The sequence below is a fragment of the Cornus florida genome, unplaced genomic scaffold (genome assembly GCF_030987335.1).
Source record: "Cornus florida cultivar Cherokee Brave unplaced genomic scaffold, ASM3098733v1 CherokeeBrave_3.0.0_Hap2_Chr04, whole genome shotgun sequence".
NCBI lineage: Eukaryota > Viridiplantae > Streptophyta > Magnoliopsida > Cornales > Cornaceae > Cornus > Cornus florida.
In genome coordinates this window covers 83767783-83773792 of record NW_026775574.1, presented here as the reverse complement: position 1 = coordinate 83773792, position 6010 = coordinate 83767783, and positions in this window count along the sequence as shown.

Sequence of the window (6010 nt, the reverse complement as noted above, 5' to 3'; positions counted from 1 at the left end):
TTCTGAAGAAGATGACAAGGGAATTCACCAGTCCCATGATGAACCTCTGGTAGTTTCTATGGTCGTTGCTAATTTCACTGTTTGACGAATACTGATAGACAATGGTAGCTCTGCTAACATACTATTTATTGGGGTGTACGACAAATTAAAAATTGGCCGAGAGAAGCTCCGACCCATGAGTCACCACTGGTGGGATTTTCAAGCGATAAAGTATATCCACTAGGGATAGTTACCCTTCTAGTCATTGCAGGATCCAATCCAAAGAAGGTCACTGTAATGGTGGACTTTATAGTGGTGGACTACCCATCATCATACAACATTATCATAGGAAGGACAACATTGAATGCCATGAAAGCAATCACTTCCACTTACCATCTCCTGATGCGTTTCCCAATTGAGTATGGTATGGGAGAACTAAGAGGGGACCAAACAATGGCTCGAGAATGTTATGTCGCCTCTCTCAGAAAAACAAAATTGCAAGAGGTACTTACGATTGAAGGGCTAGAAGGGAGAGGTAGGCTAGACTTTCATAGAGCGGAACCTACAGAGGAGATAGAAGAGGTCATCCTTGGTGAGGGTGAGCCTGAGAAGAAAGTGAGTATAAGGTCTTTACTCCCCCAGGTATCAAAGATGAACTTACTCAATTCCTCGGGAAGAATTGAGTCGTATTTGCATGGGCGCATAAAGACATGCCGGGTATAGACCCCACTATCATGGAGCATCGTTTAAATGTAAATCCTAACTTCAAACATGCCAGACAAAAGAGTAGGACTTTCGCTCCAGAGAGGAATCAGGCTATATCAGAAGAGGTGGAAAAGCTCTTAAAAGCTGACTTTATTCAAGAGGTGTACTACCCCGACTGGCTGGCAAATGTGGTCCTAGTGAAGAAGGCAAATGGAAAGTAGAGGCTATTTGTGGATTTCACCGACCTTAACAAAGTTTGCCCGAAGGACAACTTTCCTCTCCCAAGAATCGATATGCTTGTTGAGGGAACGACTGGACACGAACTACTAAGCTTTATGGATGCATATTCTGGATACAACCAGATATCTATGTACACCTCAAATAGAGAAAAAACGGCCTTCATCACTGATAGAGTTTTGTACTGTTACAAAGTAATGTCTTTTGGGCTCAAGAACGCTGGTGTAACATACCAGAGGCCAGTGAATGCAATGTTTAAGCACCAAATTAGTATAAACATGGAGGTATATGTTGATGACATGTTGGTGAAAAACTTAAAAGCTGAAGACCATTTGACTGACCTGCAAGAGACCTTCGAGGTACTTAGGAGGCATAAGATAAAACTCAAACCCAACAAGTGTGCCTTTGGGGTTTCCTCAGGAAATTTCTTGGGATATATGGTAAACAGAAGAGGAATTGAGGCCAATCCAGAGAAGATCCGAGCAGTCATTGACATGAGATTGCCAAAATCAACCAAGGATCTACAACGACTAACAGGGAAGATTGCTGCCTTGAGTAGGCTAATCTCTTGGTCAACTGACAGGTGTCTACCTTTCTTTCGTGTGCTAAGGAAAGCTTTTGAATGGACCCCAGAGTGTGAGCAGGTGTTCAAAGAACTAAAGTAATACCTTAGTTCTCCCCTACTACTATCTCAAACCATACCGGAAGAGGAACTATACATATACCTTGCAATCTCCACGACAGCTGTCAGTTCAGCTCTGATATGAGAAGAAGAAGGGGTTTACAGGCCAGTATACTTCGTGAGCAGAACACTCAGAGGTGCGGAGGAAAGATATCCAAGGATGGAACAATTGGCCTTTACTTTAATTGTGTCCGTCAGGAAACTGAGACCATACTTTCAAGCGCATACGATAGTGGTCCTAACAGATCAACCCCTTCGACAGGTCCTACACAAGCCAAAAAGCTTTGGTCGACTGATGAAGTGGTCAGTAGAGTTAGGAGAGTTCGACATTCAGTACAAGCCAAGAACAGCAGTAAAGGCTCAGGTGTTGGCTGATTTCTTAGCTGAGTTTACCCCTCTAGAAGAAGAGAAACAACCCCAATTTTCGACAAAACCAAGTTCAAGTGAGCAGATGGGCCTAGAAGTAGTCTGGGACTTGTTTGTGGATGGGTCATCTAATGTTCAAGCTAGCGGAGCTGGGCTTGTTCTTGTCTCCCCAGAGGGAGAAAATATACAGTACGCACTTCGGTTTGGTTTCAAAGCAACTAATAACGAGGCAGAATACAAAAGCCTTGATAGCTAAATTAAAAGTGGCAAATGCCCTAGGGGTTGAGCAATTAAAGGTGTACACCGACTCCCAGCTGGTCGCTGGACAAGTTCGAGTGGGATATGAGGCACGGAACTAGAAGATGAAGAGTTACCTATAAAAGGTGGAAGAATTAAAGAATCACTTCCAAAGATTCTCAAATCATCAAATACCACGAGAAAAGAACGGGGAAGCAGACACCTTAGCCCAGCTAGCTATTGCATTGGAACCTGAGATCAATAAGACTATACCACTAGAATATTTGGACGAACCATCTATATCTCAGGAGAGACAAATTGAAGTGCAACAAGCGATATTGAGTGTGGAGTGGGTAGATCCTATCATCAGATATATCAAGGATGGGTTGCTACCAACAGACCGAGCAGAAGCTCGAAAGGTTAAGATGTGGGCAGCTAGGTATACGCTTATCAAAGGGGTGCTCTACAAGAGAAGCTTCTCCATGCCGTATTTACGATGCGTTTCTAGCGAGGAAGCTGACTACATTTTGAGGGAGATCCACCTAGGAGTTTGTGGAAACCATGCTGGGGGTAGGTCATTTGCTAACAAGGCCATCCAACAATGATACTATTGGCTCACCATGCATAAAGATGCCATTGACTTCGTTAAAAAGTGCAACAAGTGTCAACGATTTGCCAACATCCCGAGACAACTGTCAGAGGAGATGACTCCTATATCAGGACCATGGCCATTTGCTCAATGGGGAATGGACTTGATTAGCCCTCTCGTCAAGGGCAAAGGGCAGACTAAGTATGCCATTGTTATGGTTGATTGCTTCACTAAATAGGTAAAAGCTAAGCCTCTGGCCAAGATCATATAGAACAATATAAGGAAGTTCGTGTGGAAATCAATAGTTTGCAGATTTGGGATCCCTAGAGTGATTGTCACCGACGATGCAAAACAGTTCGATAACTCTGACTTCAAAAATTTTTATTTCGAGCTCGGGATTCAAATCCATTTCTCATTGCTAGGACATCCCCAGGCGAATGGACAGGTTGAAGTCACTAACAGAACAATCCTTCAGATGATCAAGACTCGACTTGAGGCTGCAAAGGGATTGTGGCCTGAATAGCTGCCGAGTGTACTGTGGGCTTACCGTACTACTGCAAGGACTCCCACAGGGGAAACCTTTTTTCTTTTAGTGTTTGGAAGTAAGACAGTAGTACCTATAGAGATTGGCATAACAAACTTTAAGACGAAGCACTACGAGCCCAAGCAGAACGAAAGGGAGTTAGAAGCAAGCTTGGACCTAATCAAAGAAAGGAGAGACCAAGCCCAGATTAGGATGGCTGCCTATCAACCGAAGGTTTCCAAGTATTACAATGCTCGGGTCAAGCCTAGGAGGTTTTCAGTAGGAGATTTAGTACTCCGCAAAGTTACTCAAGCAACTAAGGATTCAACCATAGGGAAACTGGGTCCCAAATGGAAAGGGCCTTACAAAGTTATGGGATGTCAGCGACCAGGAACATACTGGTTGGAGGACTTAAAAGGAAAGCCACTGCCTCACCTATGGAATGTTGAGCATCTAAATAAATAATATCAGTAAACAATTTCAGTTTAATCTCAATTTATTATTTGTTTTTGCTAATACTTCTAGTTTCAATAATTGTTTCATTCTCTACGAATGAATGTCTTCAATAGCCTTGTTATCAACTTTAGCTTTAATAAAGTATTCCCTACTTGGATCAGTTGTTTCAAATAATTCATTATCATTTTGATATGTTAAGATATTCATGTTAAATGGGTGAGCTGGGTGAAGCTCATAGTAATATACTTCCCTTGTTAAAGGGTGAGCTGGGTGAAACTCATAGTGATCTACTTCCCTTGTTAAAGGGTGAGCTGGGTGAAGCTCATAGTAATCTATTTCCTTTGTTAAAGGGTAAGCTGGGTAAAGCTCATAGTATTCTACTTCCCTTGTTAAAGGGGGAGCTGAGTGAAGCTCGTATTCATCTATTTCCCCTGTTAAAGGGTGAGCTGAGTGAAGCTCGTATTCATCTACTTACCTTATTTCATAGACGAGCTGAGTAAAACTCGTCTTAATCTACTTTCCTTATTAAAGGGATGAGCCGACCAAAGATGTCAATAGAATAACATAATGCGGCGATCGCAATGGTAAAACATAACTGTCCATCCTACTCATCAACCCTAAAAATATAAATGGAAACTGATTGCAAAGAAAAAGAAGTTTCAAGCACAAAGAGAAACATGGGAGCAAATAAATGAATGGCTACACATTTATCCTATTCAGAGTCACTCGCTTCATCTAGTTGAATGACAGAGAAGTTTTGGTCTTCAAATTCAGAAGCAGCACGATTCTGAAAATCTTCGAAGCCATTAAAGTAGGCCTTCGACATAATCTCCTTGAAGGTTGGTGAGTCTTTAAACTTATCCACTGTATTGGATCTTTCCACCATCAGTTTCTGGGACATCTCCTTGTCGAGTTTTTGCACATAAGATGCATGACAAGCTCGTTCTGTTTCTAACTTAGCACGCATTGCTTGTAGAGCGGCCTCATGTTTATCACACTCCAATTATAAATCGGCTTGGTGTTGGGAGCGAGTATAAGCCAACATATTGGTGTAATGCTCCCCTCCTTTTACAGCTAGACACGATAAGGAATACGCATGTGTATTCACTTGTACGCACGTGGGAACAAAAAGTTACAATGAAGAGGAAAAGAAAAGCTAAATAAAAACAGAGGATGGTGCAAGAGTTAACCCGTGCAAGATTATGCATGAGCCGGTCTACAATCTCAGTTGGAGGGTGAGAATTCAGATATATCATATCCTCTTTCGCCAAAGACTCGCTTATCTTCTTAAAAACAAGTTGAGCATTGCCTAGAACAGATGCTGCTGAAGAGTAGGGATCTAAGGGGAGTACCCCTGCTTCAGTAAGGAATGGCCTAGTCTCATCCACAAGCTGATGAGGGAATTACGAGTCGAATACATGTGGAGAAACAACTGAAATAGGTAAGACTCTTTGTGCTGTAATAGTAGGCTTCTCTTTTTTCCTCTTGGCGGGGGAAGTAGGTGGGAAGTCACTTAAGTCTTCTTTGAACTAAGCTAGAAGCCTCTTATTAAGTTTTCGAGATATAGTTACAAAGGACTTGCAAACTGGCTGAGGACCAATCCCATGGGTAAACAAAGTCTGAGGTGTCATGAGTGAAGACCAGTCCCTCACTGAGTGGTTAAAGGCTCCATTTATTCGCTGGAGATCATCAGATGAAAGGGCAATCTCTTTAATGCCTGAAAGGACAACAACTCTGTTAATAACTCAACAAAATTTATTTTGAGTTTTAAAACATAAGAGGGTATCATTATGGACAACTCACCGGTGGAATTCTGATTACACCACGCACGAGGAATGGAAGTCCTTATTCGCAGGAAAGCATTTTCATCAGGAAAGAACTCCCAGCTATCACCAGAAACGAAAAAGAAACGGTTTTTCCATGGTTTGTGCTTAAGGGAATTTCTAGAGATAAGAATTCTATCCCGTGGGGAGAAGTACAACCAGTCACCCCATTTGGGAATGTAGCAATGAAAAAACTCCTGGATAGTGAGCGAGGTATTACAACAAGCTCGCCACAGAACTAAACAACCCATCATTGTTCTCCAGGCATTTAGGGAAAGTTAAGTCGGAGCAAGATTAAGGTGACGTAGCAGTGTAAAAAGAGGGATTGGAAAACGTAATCCGGCAATGAAAGCAGACTCATAGAAACAAATCTCAGTTGGGTAAAAGGAGGACGCTCTATCATCAAGTGAAGG